We start from the raw sequence: 17,748 nt of genomic DNA on the forward strand, positions 1-17,748 counted from the left end.
GAAAACCCATTTAATACATAAAAAGAAAACATTTTCAAGAATAGAAGGCAGAAGCCATGTCATTTTAGATTTAAGACATATCCTGAAGTTATAATAATTTTAAAAGTGTCCTCCTAGTGCCAACATAAACATAGAATAGCAGAACTTAACGCACATGACAGTGACATGGGATTTCAAATATGGAGTACGTGTCAGTCCTGGATGAAAAGTCAGTTACCTGTCATTTAAAAAAAATTAGAATTCAATCTCAGCAGTCACTGAAATGAATTTCAGAGTAAAATTAAAATCAGAGGGGAATGGCTATTTCATGTTAGCAGCAGCACAACCCTACGTAGAAAACATCATAAAAGAAAAACAAGGGTCATAAAGAAAAGACCTGGAAGATGTAAAGACGTTTAAAAGTTTTTGTAAATACCAGAGCTCCTGGGTGGCTCAGTTGGTTAAGGGTCCAACTTCGACTCAGGTCATGATCTCACAGTTTGTGGGTTCGAGCCCCGCGTCAGGCTCTGTGCTGACAGCTCAGAGCCTGGAGCCTGCTTCGGATTCTGTGTCTCCCTCCCTCTCTGTCCCTCCCCTGCTCCTGCTCTGTTCTCTCTGTCTTAAAAATAAATAAACATTTAAAAAAATTAAAAATTTCTGTAAATACCAGGGCGCCTGGGTGGCTCAGTGGGTTAAGCACCGACTCTTGATTTTGGCTCAAGTCATGATCTCCTGGTCGACAGGCTGTGTGCTGATGGCAAGGAGCCTGCTTGGGATTCTCTCTCTCTCTCTCTCTCTCTCTCTCTGTGCCCCTCCCCCCTCAAATTAAATAAATAAATACTAAAAAATTGTAAATACCATAAACAAAGAGATTAAAAATGACAAATCAGAACATTTGCTACATATATACAAAAACATGTAAGTGTATATAAACACATACATAAAAATGTATAAGTATTGTCAACATAAGGAAAATGCTTAAAATCTAAGGAAGAAAGCATCCCAGCAAAAGAAATACATAACCAGGAAATGTCTTAAAAAATCATATAACTAATAAACATCTGGGAAAATGCTCACTAGTTTAAAATGTAAGTATTAAAATATTGAAACATCATTTTCCTATGTTTATCAGCAGTAATTGTGCAATACCAAAATGCATAGTATTAATTAGGCCATGAAAAACATGTACCTTAATCTACTCAAGTAGAAATAAGATATTCAAAAAATACATTAAAATTCAAGGACAAAGTGTAAATACCTTCATAGAAGACAAGTTTGCAACACGATTTATTTATTTATTTATTTATTTTTTAATTTTTTTTCAACGTTTATTTATTTTTGGGACAGAGAGAGACAGAGCATGAACGGGCGAGGGGCAGAGAGAGAGAGGGAGACACAGAATCAGAAACAGGCTCCAGGCTCTGAGCCATCAGCCCAGAGCCCGACGCGGGGCTCGAACTCACGGACCGCGAGATCGTGACCTGGCTGAAGTCGGACGCTTAACCGACTGCGCCACCCAGGCGCCCCTGCAACACGATTTAAAAACTTTCAAAACATACCTACCTTGGGCACTTGGGTGGCTCAGTCGGTTGAGTGTCCAACTCTTGACTTTCGCTCAGGTCATGATCCCAGGGTCGTAGTATGGAGCCCTACATCGGGCTCCCGGGCTCCAAGCTGAGTGTGGAGTCTATTTGAGACTCTCTCTCTCTCTCTTTCTGCCCCTCTCCCCTGCTCGCACACTCTCCCGCTCTCTCAAAAAAAGAAATAAAAATAAATAACAAACAAAATACACATGCTTTCCTTTCCAGGTCAAGAAAATAATAAAACATTAGAATCTTTACCTATGGAAACAACCTAAGTGCCCAACGATAAGGGATTCAGCAAACACTTTATGGCGATTCGTACAATGGGATACTGCACAGTCATTTAAAATGAAGTTGACGCGTAGTTCATACCAGGAGTGATGTTTTCTGTTTATCCCTAGTGCTTTTAAAAAGCTGTGTAGAATGACATATGCACAAAATGATTTCATTTTGCAAATCAGTTATGAAGAAATGCATAGTCTAGACGGATATATTTTAAAATGCTGCATCTGAGTGATGGGTGGTGGGTACTTCTCCTTTTTAGGATTGTATGCTTCTCTGATTTTTCTCCTATTTCTATGGTGTAGCTTTTTGACATGTGCAACTTTTATTTCATTTTTTATATTAAAAATATACTCATGGCTTTAAACGTAAAGCATCCTTCCTCCAACCTCCTGCCTGTTGTGATCCTTCCCACCCCAGCCCGGTGTTTCCCTGTGGCCCCCTTCCCAAGGGTCTGTCTATAAATAGGGGTTCCAGATTTCTCTCACTGTTGCCAGAATTCTATGCCCTAAGGTCTGTCACAGTTCTGTTGGTCGGAAGCTGGAAGATCTCCTTCTCTTTACTGGCATTTGTCTGGTGTAAGAGACCAAAGAAAACAAAACCCTCCACGTATTCCAAAATTCCATGAAAGAGTCCTATCACTCACTCATGGAAAGGTGTTTTGGCCCCAGAACTCTGTAGAACATTCCTTGGAATATTAGTAGGTGGAAATCGCGATAATTATTAAAAATCTGTAAGTCTGATCTGCTAATGTTCTGGAGACAAAAGACAACGTACCCCTTCCGTTGTCTTTGTTTCTTATTTGTTAAACTTCAGACTTCAATAGTTACTATTGTATTGTTCTCCCTTTTCCACTGTTGACCTGCTATTCTAATTAGTAAAGATTTCAGAGTAGGGGCGCCTCGGTGGCTCAGTCGCTGAAGCACCTGAGTCTTGGTTTTGGCTCAGTTTGTGAGTTCAAGCCCCGCATCAGGCTCTGTGTTGACAGCAGGGGGACCTGCTTGGGATTCTCTCTCTCTCCCTCTCTCTCTGCCCCTCCCCTGCTTGTGCTCGCTCTCTCGCTCTCTCAAAATAAATAAATAAAACTTAAAAATGTTAAAACAACGTACATTTGGAATGCAGGTGTTTTCTGGATGGTCTCACCCTAGATCCTATGACTTTTTCTTCCCCTGTGCAATCACTCAGATATTGTGAGAGCATGTCTGTGACATCTCTCATTTGGAAAGTCCAGCTCCTGAGGGCCCTCGGGCTTGATTGGAACCAGAGCCTCCTTTGTGTGCCTGCTTCTTTTTTAGGATGACATTTCTAAGCCCCGTGACTTCCCTCAGCCCCGACATCCACGCCGTCCGGTCCCTGAACACAAACGCAAGTGGAGGTCCCGTATCCCATCGGTCTGAATGGTTAAAAAGTCCTAAATCAAGCTAATAAACTGTTAAATGACATATATTCTCTTCTCCTCTGTTTAGGGATATTCCTTCCTAACAACGGAACAGAAAAGTATGTTGAAATCTATTGGTTTTTTTGTTTTTGGTTTTTTTTTTTTTTTACATGTCTGAAAGTATTGGTCAAATGCCAGAGATAAGTAGATGTCATTCTGTTGCTCAGCTGGGTATTCTGTTGATGAGTCATCAAAGCTTAGACGAGTCATAAAATTAGGACACACACAAATCATGAGCTCGTCTATACTTCGGCAGTATCTTCCGTTTTTTATGCTTAATTTCAGGCAGATGCTAATTCTGTTACTAAGTTTGTCCTATTGACAAAAACTATCCAAAGCACGGATTGGCAAACGTGTGTTTTTGAAAGGGCCCAGATAGTATATTATTTTATTTTAAATGTTTTAAATTTATTTATTTTGGAGAGACAGAGGCAGAGTGTGAGCAAGGGAGGGGCTGAGAGAGAGAGAGAGAGAGAGAGAGAGAGAGAGAGACAGAGTCCAAAGCAGGCTCCAGGCTCTGAGCTGTCAGCGCAGAGCCCAACTTGGGGCTCGAACTCACAAACCGAGAGATCATGACCTGAGCCGAAGTCAGTCGCTTAACCAACTGAGCCAACCAGGTGCCCCTAAGATAGGATTTTAGACTTGATGGGCATATGGGCTCTGTCACAACTGCTCCCAGCTCTGCTGTCATCTGCAAAATGGTCATGGCTGTGTTTCCATAAGACTTTACCACAAAAACAGCCGGATTTGACCAGTGGGCCATAGTTTGGCAACCCTTTGAGAGATTTTGAAAGAGCAAATGTGCACATTTGGGCATCTTTTGATCGAAACCGTAAATTAGAGTTGATGTAAAAATTAAAATGATTTTCCTTAGTTTTCATAAGTGACTTTTCTTCTAGAGGATTCTAAGTTAGCTATCAAAATCCAAAGGTAAAATACCGGTTATAATGAGTACGTATCAAAATTTGAAAGAAAAAAATCCTAAAGTTCCTTTTTTAATTGAAAAAACTTATTTATTTTTGAGAGAGACAGCATGAGCGGAGGAGGGGCAGAGAGGGAATCCCAAACAGGTCCCGTGCTGTCGGCGCAGAGCCTGACGTGGGACTTGAACTCATGAAGCCGTGAGATCACAGCCTGAGCCGAAACCAGGAGTCAGACGCTTAACCGACTGAGCCACCCAGGCGCCCTGATGTTTTGTTTTTAATTTACAGCCAAGTTAGTTACCTTACAGTGCAATAATGATTTCAGGAGTTAGAATCCATTGGTTCATCCCCTGTGCGTAACGCCCAGTGCTCATCCCAACAAACGTCTTCCTTAACGCTTCATTTTTAAAAACGGGGATTGCACATTATGAAACATTTCCATAAAATTAGAACCGCTCCAAAGCCTGGCTTTCAGCATCCACCGGGCTGCCCAGGCAAAGACTTCCGTGTCCTGCTTTGCCTGTTTCCCCTGGACCCTACGTATTCACGAGGTTTTGAGTAGCACCATTCGCTTTGTGAGGCGGAACGTCCCTCCACCTCCCAGTGCACCTGTTGTGAGCACAGGGCTGGCCTGTGAGCACCTCTGGGGCCGTGAATTGGAAGAAGAGGTGAAGCCAGGAGATGAACGCTCAGCATCACTAGCCGAGCTGGTGCAACTGCTACTTTCGTACCCAGTAGGTACTGCGTGCTCTCTGATCAGCACTATTTGATAAGCGACTTGTCTCTTCTCGCCGCGAACTGCTTCCCTCCCTCAGACCTTCCCGGAACCAGATCTGTGTCCACTTTCGTGTCCGCGTCAGCAGAAGCCCAGACCTGTGTCAGTTGTCGGCATTCAGCCGTTTGCTTTGAAGCCACGGGGGGAGACTTGTGGAAGCTTCTGGGACCTGAGCAGCGTTAGTCGTGAGAGTGGATGTCTATGGTAATAGGTTGTGTCGATAGGCTAATAAATGTGTATGTGTGCAGCGAGGACTTTCTGAATTTGGGGCGAGGGGAGGGCTCTGAGCAGGGCTGTTTCTTGTCGAAGGGCACCGCTGATGCCGTTCCCCGGGGTCCCTGGAGGAGCGATGATGGCTTTCCCCTTCAGAATGGCGTGTGGGACAGCCACATCGACCGACTGTGTCTAATGGACACTCGTTGATGGCTTTCCCAAAGTTTATTTTGTCTGCGTGCTTCGTTTCAAGATGATGTCATGACTTTGGAGGTTTTCTTTATAGCATACGGGTGACATTCTGTGCATGGGACAGACTGTGTATCCTTTTCTACTGTTCAAAACCAAAAGCCGGTGGCAGGGGTCACCTGCTGGCAATTTTAGTAAGAACCTCCAGGCAGTCCTAATCCCCCAGATCCTGCAAAACCGCAGTGTCGCTTTTCCTGTTGGAAACTTAAAAGACACATTGAGAGGTGCCTGGGTGGCTCAGTCGGTTAAGTGTCCAACTTTGGCTTCAGGTCATGATCTCGTGGTTCGTGAGTTCGAGCCCCACGTCCGGCTCTGTGCTGACAGCTCGGAGCCTGCAGCCTGCTTCAGATTCTCTGTCTGGCTCTCCCTGCCCCTCCCCTGCTTGTGCTCTGTCTCTGTCCCTGAAATAAATAAACTTTAAAAAAAAAATTGAAGAGAGACACATTGACTTAGCACCTACTCTGTGTCCGGATTGTAACAAACAGAAGGGAAAAAATAAAGCAACGGAAAGAAGCAAACATTGCACAAATGTAACAAAGGACCTTCCTTCTGGTTTCTCTGCATCCTGCCCTCCGCACCTCTCTGTTACCTTTCCCACTGTCCTTAGATTGTCCATTTCCAGGCAAGGAAAACACGTTTCTTTCCTTATCTCCAGTAGCACATATGCAAAGAGCTGATAATTCCAGGCTATGAGAGAGCTCTGCATCGAAGCAGCTGTCCACAGTAGCACACAGCTGATAGCACAGCTCTCAAACGGATCATTTATAAAACTCCTGTCAAGGCCAAGACAAGCCTTGATGGGGCTTTGTGGGGGCAGCCGCCACAGAGCCGGGAGACGTGCCCACCCTCGGCCCCCACTTCAGTTAGCAACCCCATATTCCCCTTCTAGATTGCTGATCTCCTAACGCTGGGTAAACTACCAGATAGGACCAAGAAAAACCAATTCTTGTAATCAGGGCTCACGTTCAATGTCACTTTCTGCCTCAGAAGCACTGTAAGGGAATTTTCCCTCTACGGGGGGGATTTTATCTTCCAGGGACTTGAAACGTAAAGGTGGTCGAGCCCTGTGCGTAGGGTATTTCTAGGATTAGAGAAGAATGTCCTATTACAGAAAGAGAGGGAACCGGAGGGGCTCAGTGGACCAGAGTCTAAGCTAAGCTTTGTCTCTCTTCAGCTGACTTTTCAGACCTTTCTGCGCCTGAAATGACGGGGCTGGATCAGCGGGCGTTCTGAGATCCTTCCTATTCTAATACTCAGCGCTAGCCTTTTCTAGAACATTCTTGACTTCTTTGTTCTCACTTTCTCCATCTCTTCTTTGTCTCCCTATAAGCAGTCTCCTTCTCTTCCAACCTCTTTCTCTCTCTCTCTCTCTCTGTCTCCCTCACACACACACACACACACACACACACACACATACTTCTAAGGGTCTATAAATAACAACCTTGAGATACTCACTAATTTAATTATACTTTACTTTTGCTATTTATAGTCCTTTATTGTAACTAAATGTAGAATCATTCTTTAAGACTTATTTCTACTCTGATTTTATTTTATTTCATTTTATGTTTATTTTTGAGAGAGACAGAGACAGAGCACGAGCAGAGGAAGGGGAGAGAGAGAGGGAGACACAGAATCCAAAGCGGGCTCCAGGCCCCGAGCTGTCAGCACAGAGCCTGATGTGAGGCTCTCAGAGCCTGATGACCCAGGAACCGTGAGATCGTGACCTGAGCCAAAGTCGGATGCTCAATGGACTGAGCCCCGCAGGTGACCCTGGATATTCTTCGATATCTTCATACAACATTGGGACAAGTGTGTCAGTTCCCAAGAGCCAGACGCCTTTTAAGAACAGAATTGGGGACCCATGGATACAGAGTTAAAAATGATATTTTAAATCTTACAAATGCCTAAATTCCCCAGTGAAGTAAACTTGGAAGGAGAAAATCAGGGGGTTGAGGCAACAAGCCTTGTAAAAAAAAGTGGTCTATTTCTTTTTTTTTTTTTATTTTTTTTTTAATGTTTTTATTTATTTTTGGGACAGAGAGAGACAGAGCATGAACGAGGGAGGTGCAGAGAGAGAGAGGGAGACACAGAATCGGAAACAGGCTCCAGGCTCTGAGCCATCAGCCCAGAGCCCGACGCGGGGCTCGAACTCACGGACCGTGAGATCGTGACCTGGCTGAAGTCGGACGCTTAACCGACTGCGCCACCCAGGCGCCCCTTAAAAGTGGTCTATTTCTGCATTTCCTAAGAGTCGATGAATAAGATAATTTGTGTCATTGCTTGGGAAACCCATGGTCCTACACAGACATAAAGGATTAGTGCTTGAATTTATGATCTAGGATGACTCCGGCTCCTTCCCTTTCAGGATTATCCTCCTCTCTGACCTGGATACAGATGTATTTTCTGCCATTTCATGAAGCCCTCCCCCCCGCCCCGCCCCAATTATCAACCAAGAAGCATTGAATTTTCTCTCTTCCCCTGGAGTGCCAAGGAACATAACGTGTATTTTGTTTGCTTGGTTTTTATTTTTTTAATATATATATATATTTTTTTTTAGAGAGAGAGAGAGCAAGCATGAGCGGGTCAGGGGCAGAGAGAGAGGACAGAGGATCCCAAGCAGGCTCCCTGCTGACAGCACAGAACCTGGTGTGGGGCTTGAACTCACAAACCATGAGGTCTTGACCTGTGTCAAACTCACTGAGCCACCCAGGTGCCCCTGTTTGGTCGTTTTTTTTTTTTGTTTTGTTTTGTTTTGTTTATGTTTATTTATTTTTGAAGGAGAGAGAGACAGAGCATGAGTGGGGGAGGGGCAGAGAGAGGGAGAGAGAGAGACCGAATCAGAAGCAGGTTCCAGGCTCCGAGCTGTCGGCACAGAGCCCGACTCGGGGCTCGAACTCATGAGCTTGTGAGATCACGACCTGAGCCGAAGTCGGATGCACAACCGGACTGACTCACGCAGGTGCCCCAGTCGGTTCTTTTAAATGAGCTTTCTCCCTTTGTCATCAAGCCTGGGGAGAGTGAAGAACCCTTTCTCTTTTTTTACTTGGTCGTTCACAGTTTTAGAAGGAATCTGCTATCAGTGGCCCTAGGAAGTATGCCAGGTTTTTTAGCATTGATGTTGACGTACCTCGACCACAGTTTGGTTACTAGAATCACACGTCTAGGGGCGCCTGGGGTGGCTCAGTCGGTTGAGCGTCTGACTTCGTCTCAGGTCATGATCTTGCGGTCCGTGAGTTCGAGCCCCGCGTCGGGCTCTGTGCTGACAGCTCAGAGCCTGCAGCCTGCTTTCAGATTCTGTCTCTCTCTCTCTCTCTCTCTCCCCCTCCCCTGCTCATGGTCTGTCTCTCCCCAAAAATAAATAAACATTAAAAAAAAAATCCCATATCTTGATTCGGTCAGTGTGGGAGCCGATTCAAAAACAAGTCTTCCTCTCCCACAGAAGCCAACTCAAACAACAGCTAAAGGGAGTTTTATTTCCAGCCTTACAAGTCACGTTTGGAGGGGGGTCCGACATCACAGCAGCTGGAAAAGAAATACTGATGTGTTGGGACCTTGGCCCGAGGGATGGCGGGCTGACAGCGCTGGGAGCTTTCCTGCTCCAGGCTCACGGCATCGGGGACCCCTGGGAACCACCTTCACGCCAAGGCCATGCAAAGAGCATGTGTTTCCTAGAATTTTCTGCTGCCAGAGGCTTCCAAAAGCAGACACACCGGTTGTACAGAGTAAGAAAATTCATGGTGAGCATGAGCGCCAGGGCCAGATTTATTGACTCCTCAAGGTAAATCACCTGTGTGTTACAGCTCAAGGACTTTCCTTTCGGAAGAAAGCCTTTGGAAACCACGTTCTAACTCTTCCTGCCTGTTTGCAAGATTGCAAGCAGAAACATTTTCGCGGTGTGATGAGTAGGGAAGAAACGTCAGGCATGCTGATACGTTTTGACAGAATATCGAAGGTGGCCAGTTACGGCAACTGTAAGAGTCTTGCTAAGGCTGCTGGCATGCCTGGGGAGGTTCAAAGATTTTCATGTTCTGTCTCTTTTCACTCATCACCGTGTGTCTTTGGACAAGTCCCATTCCCTCTCTGAACTGATCTCCAACTGGGAAATGATATCAACAATTCTAGCTCTTCACTGCTGTCGGGAGATGCGAGAAATACACGTCAGATCGGGGTCTGCCTACAGTAAATGCTTAGTAAGTGTTCATTGGCTTCTGTCTTCAGATACCTTCTTTTGAATTTTTGGCTGCCCTGTGTCTGTTATTTTTCACAAAGCCCTATCTGTGAATCTTCGTCTCCTAGCCGGTCTAGCAGTGACCTGTTGTTTTGATGTCGAGGCCCAGAGAACTGATGTGATTCGCTCAAGGTCGCACATTTTAGGAACAGCAAAATCAAGGTGGATTCGCTTTCCTAGTCCCAGTTTTGAGTTTCCTATTAAACTATGTTGTCCTCGTGGAGGTAGGTGATCTATCCGGGCCATATTTTATTGTAAAATCAATAATGCTTTGTCCTCATTAGAATTCTTAGGCAGAAATCCTAACCTTTAAAAATTAGCCTCAACTCTACTGAAAGAAAAACATATTCTTTTCCTTTTTTGGGGAAAAGGGAGCCCACTTCTTTCTTCAAAATAACTTTTTTTGGCGGGGGGGGGTGTTGATTTGTTTCAGTAAATTTCCTGGCATTTTCCATGTGTAAGCCTTTGGGATCTTCTTTGAAAACTGCTTTGTTCCCATCATAATTCAGCTTTTCAGCTCATCAAAAGACCTCTTCCTTTCCCGCATAAGCCTCCCCCCAACCCCTCCCCTGCAGTCCAGGTCTTTAGCTCATGTTAGCAGAGCCTCCTACCCCAACTAACCACCTACTTTGTTTCTTCGTCCATCCCAGCGTGCAGACACATTTCTTCATCTGCATTCAGTTCAGAGTTTGGGGCTCCCAGGGTCTTCACAGATACCCTCTGGGCAGGTGTCTCACGATCCCACGTTCTCCACCTGTCGGATTTGCCCATCCAAGCCATCTTCAGTGTATTCTCATCCCGTTCCTTCTGTCTGCTGACTTCCTCTTATCCGATGCAGTGGACATGAGCTTGCACTAGGCATTGGGGCACCCATCCGTCACCTTCCGTACTGCCTATGGGAACTTGTGTCTGCCACTTAGGCTCTCTGAATCTCAGCCTGCTCGTCAGAAAAACTGGGGAGCACGATGCTGTCTTATCGCTCCTGGATCCGGGTAAAGCTTAAAGCAATTGCTAAACAGTTTTTGCGAACATAATGCATTCTTTATCATCTCTGTACCCCTGTTGACGCTCTAGAGACACATCCGCTGTGATGCCTGATGCTGTGAACACTGCCGTGCTTACAGAGCCATGAGAGTCAGTGGCCCGGATGTGGGACAGAGGTTAGGTGGCTCCTGTTCTGATCACTGATCTGGGCGAGGGTGGGGGGAGAGGTCATTGAGAGGACCACTGATTTCCCGTGTATGGGAGCTGAGCTCCTTTTCCTTTATGATCTGAATTTCCACCAGTTGGAGATGTGGTTGGTTTAGCAAATACACTGTTTTGAATGGCATGTTTTTCTTGGAGAATTAGGGAGAATTGGTCCATTTATTTTTTTATAAGTGTTGGAAACGTTTTACCGCAATGTAACCGAATCCAGAAAAGGACACAAATCCTGCATTATGGAGGAGGGGGTTACTTCCATCTCTCCAGAGGCACCTTGTGCCCCGTTCCAGTCTCTCACTCCCCCAAGGGCATCCACTGTCCTGACGTCTAACACTGTATGTGGATTTTGCCTGTTTTTGAACTTTTTAGAAGAGAAATCATTCAGTATAGACAATTTTGTGTCTGGCTTGTGTTTGTTAATAACATTGTGTTTTGGGGATTCATTTACAATTTACATCATCAAAAACGACACACACACACACACACACACATATATACACACATGTATATGCATATGCATACATGAATTTACATATATGTATACATACATATATACATATATATGCTTCTATTTTTGATGGATATTTGGGAAGCTTGTCTTTGGGGCTCTTGTGATTCACTATGAATATTCATGATCATGTCTTTTGATGAACATATGTATGATTTCTAATTTTTTTTAAATGTTTATTCACCTTTGAGAGAGATAGAGACAGAGCATGAGTAGGGGAGGGGCAGAGAGAGAGGGAGGCACAGAATCTGAGGCAGGCTCTGGGCTCTGACCTGTCAGCACAGAACCCAATGCAGGGCTTGAACTCACGAACTGTGAGATCATGACCAGAGCCAAAGTTGGACACTCAACCGACTGAGCCACCCAGCCACCTATGCATACATAGGGTATTCTATGCATATGGTCCTGGGAGTACAATTGCTGGGCCATAGGGTATGCATATGTTCTTCTTTGGTGAATAGTTCCAAATAGTTTCCTAAAGTCTTTGTGCCAGTTTATACTCAGACCAACAGGGAGCCAGTTGTTGCACATCTTTGCCCATATTTGGAATTCTCTGTGGTTTTTATTCTAGCCATCCACGTTGGGTGTGTGTTACTGTGTTTTAATATGCATTTCCTTGATAACTAATGAAGTGCAGTACCTTTTCATATGTTTATTGACGATTTGGGTACTTTAATTTTTGTATCAGTGCCTGTTCAAGACATTTGCCCATTTTTCTTTTATGATGTCTAGTTTTTTTTTAACTCGTTGATGTGTAGGAACTCTTCATGTATTACGGATATGAATCTTTTGTCAGGTAAATGTATTTTAAATATCTTCTTTTAACACCTGTCTCCTTACTCTCTTAATGGAACCGTTTGATGAACAGGAGTTCCTATTTTTGATATAGTCCAATTCATCATTCTTTGTGGTTATTCTTTTAAGACACTTCAGAAATACTTGCCCCCCTCAATCATTAAGATGCTCTCCTAGGTTTCCTTACAAAAGTTTTTATTATTTTTGTCATTCGTGTTTATGTGTACCAGCCATCTGGAGTTGACTTCTCTCTGTGGGGAGAGACCAAGATTTATTTTTCCATGTGAATAACGGGTTAACCAAACTAAAAATAACAATGAGGGAGGGTCATTTTTTAAGGAAGAAGTGCCTCTGGAGAGGGCCAGCAGCAGTTCCAGCAGGAAGGCAATATGAGGTCAGTGTGAATTCAGAGGAAATGACCCAAATGAATACAAAGGGTGAAGCACATGATGAGGTCGGTTCTCTTTTATACTTTCTTGAATGTATTACACGCGCGATGAATATGTGTTGTTGAGCGCCATCAAGGGCTACCTCTTGGTGGTGCCCTTGACCGTGCCAGGTGATGGTGGTGCACACAGCACTAGAGTGGCGGGTGGCCTTGTCTCTGGGACTGTCACTGGACACGGAGGCAGATCTATCTGTTCAGCAGTGTGGCAGAAGGAAAAGTCTTCTGGGTCACCTGAGTACTCCTATCACAAAGTACTCAGTTGACTTAGGGCTTAGGTAAAAAAGAACAGGCTATTTAGCAGGTGTATTATGGTTCCTACTTGGCCATTTCCTGTACCACAGACATCTGGAAAACTGCTCAAATATAACTGGAGGCCCATAGAGATTGATCCCAGTGAGACTGATCAGATCCAAAGTGAAATCCTAGGGCATCTGGGTAGCACAACATCCCGAGGCACATGGAAGTGTTCCCAAACAGTTTCCTTCTGGGGACAGGTGTGCCACATGGCATGGGAAGGAGTTGAAGAACTGAGCTCACCTCTCTTCCACCGGAACAGGCCAGTCCTTCCAAATAACTTGGCTTTGCCAGGCTGTAGCTTTCAAACCAGGCACTGTCCTTGTCTGAACATCATACATACAGGGCCTCTAGTGGACAGGTGTGCAGATGTCCCGGGAACATGTCAGGTGGTCTCTGATCTTCTCTGGACCCTTGTGATCTGGACTGGATGGGGTTTTCCTGGAAGCTGGAAATTCTAAACACCAGGCATCCCCTTCTTGAGAACAATTATTGGTATGTCCCTTGCTATAATGGTCGTGTCAATACTGCTTAGGGTCCAGATTTCTGAGCCCTTTGGCTTGATTTTTTCGGGTGAGGTGAGTAAGCGGAGATTAGAGAGGTTGAATGACTCACTCACAGTCACCCAGCCAGCAGTGGGCAAGAAGCAGGCCAAAAACCTCATTTCTTAACCAGACAGCTCCAGATACGACATAAATTCTTATATTCCCCTTTGGTCTAGCAAGAGGAGAGCGAAAACCACAGCCTCTCTCAGTACCTTGTGCTGAATGCTTCATGATCTGCAAAACCAGAAAGGCTCTTCTGTCTGATTAAATTCTGTGGATGCAATTGGAGCCCTTGTCTTCTTGGTGCGTTGTGTTTTTTTTCTTTAATGAATGACAACATGATACAATCGACAGAACGTAGTATTTGCCATCTTAACCGCTCTTAAGTGACCAGTTCGGTAGGGTTGAGTGCATTTACATCGTGGAGCAATCATTCCCCAGAACTCTTTCCATCTCACAAAATTAAAACTATGTATGGTTAAACAGCCCTCCCCTCCGCCCCCACAGCCCGTGGGAACAACCATTCGACTTTCTGTTCCTATGAACATGATGGCTGTAGAGACCTCACATACATAGAGTCACAGTCCTTCTGTGACTGGCTTATTTTTCAGACCATAATGTCGTCAAGGTTCGTCCTTTGTTGGAGCACATGTCAGACTCCCCTTGCTTTTTAAGGCTGAAGCATATTCCATTGTGCGTATGGAGCCTGTTTTGTGTATCCATTCATCCGCCGATGGTCACTTGGTTGCTTTCGCTTTTTGGCCGCTGTGATTCCTGCTGTGTCCCTGTTGGTGCCATCCACTTTGTAATAATCCTTCATTTGCTTGTGAGATAACCTCTTACCCTTGGCTTCCTCAGGGTGGGGGGGAACAAGCTTATCTAATGTTTCCTCAAAATTCTAAAAAATTTTTTGAATGTTTTTTATTTGAGACCGGGAGAGACAGAGCATGAGCAGGGAGGGGGAGGCAGCGAGAGAGAGGGAGACACAGAATCGGAAGCAGCCTCCAGGCTCTGAGCTGTCGGCACACAGCCCGACGCGGGGTCGAACCCACAAACTGTGAGATCATGACCTCAACGGACTGAGCCACCCAGGCGCCCCTTGAAATTCTGGGCTAAATTCCATTTCCCTATCTCCATACCTGCTACCACTGTCTCTAAATCTGTGTCGCTGTTGAGAGGTGAAGTTGGGATAGGGTACATAGCTGGGAATTGAGGCCTCATAGGACGTACCCCTCCTATCTACCAATTGAATTTCTCACTCCCCACCCCTACTCGTTCTGTTTTTAGGGAAACTTCATGCGTCTTACTGCACACACCTTTCTTCTCCTTTAGCCTGTCTGGTGTTTCTTCAAAACTTTCATGATACCGGGATGGCTTTCTCCCTGCCCATTCGGGGCCCAAGTCCTGGCATGGCGTAGGGTCCCAGTCTATGCCTCACTCAATAAGGAAGGTTGGTTTGCAAGTTGTCCTCAACAGTTTGAAATAAGATATTCCAAATTACACGTGCATTTCCTTTCCTGTGATAGATGAGCTCGAGTTTGAACGTGACAGTTCAACTTGCAGTGTGGAAAGGAATAAAGAAATTAAAAAGGAGATTCCTCTTCAGCGAATCCTGTCGCGAGTCCTTTTATGGCGTCAGCTTGGTTAAGGATCTGCGTAGACGATGATTACTTGGTTTCTGAAGAAAGTAGCCTGCAGGCAGCTTCCAGTTAACTCGGACTCCCCATCCCCACCCGCCCTGTTAAAACCAGTCCGTTTCTTCATCCTGTGGATGACAGTAACGAATGTGTTTTTCTTCTGAAATCCCATTTGAGCTGTTTCCTCTTTTAAACGCCTATCTTGGATAGCTCTTTCCCCTTCTCTGTTGAGATCATTTGAAATATGGTTTCTTTTTTCAGGGACGTTAGCCGGGTTTCCTCTGGTGCAGCACAATCTGTAGCCGTAATCTCTGCTGAAAGGCTGCTGGGGAATCTGTATTCTCCAGAGACAGGAGGGGGGGCGGATTGAGATCACCAACCAGTAGCTTCTGTGCGAACTCTGTTTTCTCTATTTTACTGGCCAAAAAAGGAGGTAGAGTAGTTTGAAAGTCCGAGATCATAGGAAAGGAGGCAAGAATGTGTCCTTTTTTTTTTTTTTCATCAGCCAATCCTTTTTCTTATCACGTCACTGACATTGAATGTTTGCTTTTGCTACCCCGGACCTTTTCACACAGGTGATCAAATTTCCTTCACTGATTTATGCCAACAGTATCTGGATGGATCTCCTGGCTCATCTTGGAAAAGCGTAACCTAAGCTTCCAAAGGGGATTGGCCTAGCCAGTTTGTCAGATCTCTGTGGGGAGCGTCACCGTGACGAGTCCGTGAATGGAGGTCACACAGAGACACCAGTGCTGCATAAGGCAGTGACCGCAATCTGTGTCTTCCTCATGGCAACACTGAACTCTGGTCTTTGCTGAATCTTAACCCCGACCAGAAGGCGTATTTAAGGAGTGGGAGAGGATGGGTAACGTGAAAGGTTCTTTTGCAGAAAGAATTGCAGATTTCTTAAAACAACAAAAAGCAACAGAAATCAGATATCTACTTATCAAGTCCTTCTCCAAGGAAGAAAGTGAAGATAAACTGACTGAAGTAGCCAAGACCGCAAGAATCTGAGAATACCCAGCATTACCAAACTAACCCAACGTCGGTGGCTTATTGCCACAAATATTGAGGAATCTGCCACGAGGAAGCAGAATTGTTGTTGTTTTTTTTAAGTTTTCATGTAAACTCCAGTTAGTTAACATACAGTGTGATAATGCTAGTTTCAGGTGTACAATATAGCGATTCAGGAATTCCATACATCACCGGGTGCTCATCGTAAGTGCCCTCCTTAATCCTCATCGCCCATTTTACCCATCCCCCCTCTCGTTACCATCAATTTGTTTTCCACAGTTAAGAAGAGTCTGTTTCTTGGTTTGCTTCTCTCTCTCTCTCTTTTTTTTTTTTCTTTTCTCATTTGTTTTAGTTCTTAAATTCCACATATGAGTGAAATCATATGGTGTTTGTCTTTCTCTGACTGGCTTATTTCACTTAGCATAATACTCTCCAGCTCCATCCATGTCATTGCAAATGGCAAGATTTTATTCTTTTTTGATGGCTGAGTAATATTCTGTTGTATATATACCACATCTTCTTTATCCATTCATCCATCGATGGACACTTGGGCTGTTTCCATAGTTTGCCTATTGTAGGTAGTGTTGCTATAAACATTGGGGTGCATGTATCCCTTTGAATTAGTATTCTTCTATTCTTTGGATAAATACCTAGTAGTGCAATTGCTGGGTCATGGGTAGCTCTATTTTTTGAGGAGCCTCCCTATTGTTTTCCAAAGTGGCTACACCAGTTTGCGTGCCCACCAATAGTGTGTGAGGATCCCCCTTTCTCCACATCCTTGCCAACAGCTGTTGGGGAACCAGAATGTTTATGAACCAGTTGATACGACATCTGAGACAGACTTTCGGGTAATTCATTTGTGGAGGGAGGGAGTAGAAATGGAGGGTGTTATGAATGACGTGAAATTAGCCACTAGTTTTTTTGGGTTTTTTTTTTTTTTGATGTTGGAGGTAAGGTACGTGAGATTTGCATTACCTTTCTCTCTACTTCGGGGTGTGTTTGAAATTTTTCTTAATACAACATTAGCATTATTTTACTCCAGAGGCAAACTAGAAACGCATAACCAAATTAAGGGGAAAATATAGTAAACCCACCTTTAGAAATAAAAGTAAAAAGCAATCGCAGATAATACCTGGATTAAAAAGGAAATAAAAAGTATAAAACACAATTAACATATTTATGAAAATGACAACAGTGTGTGAAAACGTGAAACTTGACCAAATTTCTCAAGGGGAAATAATGGTCTCAAAATGATTTTATTACTGGAGAAGAGAGATTGAAGATAAATGAAGCATCCTGCGAAATGAATTTGAAGAACAACAGAGCAGAAAAAGAAAAAGACAAAAGGGAGCATTAAAAAAGCTAAAATGCAAATAAATGAATTTAAAAAGATAAACGAATCTAGAAAGCAGAAAGAAAGGCAGAAAACACGAAATTATGGGACACTGTAAAATTACGGTCAAGACTGGGATGTAAGGCTGGGTGACTTAGAAACATCTTAATTGCCAAAATTGACACAAGACAGAGTATTTACAAAAAATAAGTAAGTAAAACTGAAAAGGTTTTTGAAAATTCTAGTTTCTGGGGCGCCTGGGTGGCTCAGTCGGTAAGTGTCCGACTTCGGCTCAGGTCAC

At 44.2% G+C, this 17,748-nt stretch overlaps 1 protein-coding gene and 1 long non-coding RNA gene across 2 annotated transcripts in view; one reads left to right on the plus strand and one right to left on the minus strand.

The window, feature by feature from the left end:
• HS3ST3A1 (heparan sulfate-glucosamine 3-sulfotransferase 3A1) overlaps window positions 1-17,748 on the plus strand; it is a 104,580-nt gene that overhangs the window by 81,782 nt on the left and 5,050 nt on the right. The gene's annotated exons all lie outside the window — the stretch shown is intronic.
• On the minus strand, window positions 765-16,490 carry LOC121015879 (uncharacterized). The gene is made up of 3 exons (XR_005784022.1): window positions 16,230-16,490; window positions 3,003-3,007; window positions 765-783 (listed from the first exon to the last, which is right to left on the minus strand). It is a non-coding gene; the product is annotated as an uncharacterized LOC121015879 (long non-coding RNA).

This window comes from Herpailurus yagouaroundi, unplaced genomic scaffold (genome assembly GCF_014898765.1).
Source record: "Herpailurus yagouaroundi ecotype Mexico unplaced genomic scaffold, PumYag 208, whole genome shotgun sequence".
NCBI lineage: Eukaryota > Metazoa > Chordata > Mammalia > Carnivora > Felidae > Herpailurus > Herpailurus yagouaroundi.